The sequence below is a fragment of the Lissotriton vulgaris genome, chromosome 1_1, assembly GCF_964263255.1.
Source record: "Lissotriton vulgaris chromosome 1_1, aLisVul1.2, whole genome shotgun sequence".
Taxonomy (NCBI): domain Eukaryota; kingdom Metazoa; phylum Chordata; class Amphibia; order Caudata; family Salamandridae; genus Lissotriton; species Lissotriton vulgaris.
Genome location: NC_141685.1, coordinates 122,943,257 through 122,944,299, shown reverse-complemented (window position 1 = coordinate 122,944,299; position 1,043 = coordinate 122,943,257). Strand labels below are relative to the sequence as shown.

Here is a 1,043-nt window from a genome sequence, read left to right as displayed (position 1 = left end):
CACAGGCCCAAAGCCCGGAAGGCAACACCGCAAGCACGAAGCAAAAGGCCCCACAACCCAACGCCACAGGCACCGAAAAACAAGCAATCCATAAATGCACCACACAAGGACACACCTAGAACAACGGCAGGGACCGAACCCCGGCCTGAGAATGGCGGGCACCACTCAAGGTACAAGACACACCACCGAGCCAAAGCACCATGGACCCAAGCCAAACCAAGGAACCCTGCGAAAAAGGCAGAGAGAGCAACCCAACGGGAGACTCCAAACACGGAACGCCACACGAAAGAGAGCGACAACCCAGTGCAGGGACCATGCAAATCCTCACTGTAAATATCCAATACCAGGAAATGTGCCGCTGAAGCGAGCACAGAGGAAACATGGAACGCACAACGAATACGCGTGTCAACCACTGGCAAACCGGCAACCCCAGAGCGCCCAGGGGGCAGCCGAAGCGAACACGCCCCAAGAGCACCCACCGAGTATGCGAACCACACACGAGGAAGAGAGCGCAAGGGGAGCCCGGCAAAGGAGCAGGCGAAAACACCGTCCGAAAACCAAATGTCGGGGGACATGGGCACAGCAAAAGCGGGACCCGAACCCAGGCCAGTGCAACCAAATCCAAAGGGACACAACAGCGACCCCAGAAGGAAGAAAGGCAGAGAGAACCCGCCAGGAGCAGAGCCTGTGACCACAAGGCCGAAACATAGGCCCCCACAGAGGAAGCAGTAAACCACTGAGCCACCAGCACACAGCCCCAACGGAATGTGAGAAGCACCCCCCAAAGGAGCCCAAGCAGGCAGAAAAAGAAGAGAGAACAAACACCGGAAAAGCCCAATGCTGCGCCACGAACAGCGTGACAGCAGGAGCGGCAAACAACCAATCATGAGGAAGAGCAGCCATCACAACCGCCAGGACACAGCGCCAAACCAGGGAACCAAGCAACCAAAGGAGGAAGCAGAGGACCCACCAAGACAGAGCACCCACAAAGCGGAGCACAAGCAGGAGGCGAATACCCAGTACACGTGATACCAGAGTAAAAA

At 57.0% G+C, this 1,043-nt stretch overlaps 1 non-coding gene across 1 annotated transcript; it reads right to left on the bottom strand.

The window, feature by feature from the left end:
* Positions 1–264: 264 nt before the first annotated feature.
* LOC147737730 (U6 spliceosomal RNA) lies at positions 265–371 on the bottom strand. Its single transcript, XR_015300377.1, has one exon. It is a non-coding gene; the product is annotated as a U6 spliceosomal RNA (small nuclear RNA).
* Positions 372–1,043: the final 672 nt, after the last annotated feature.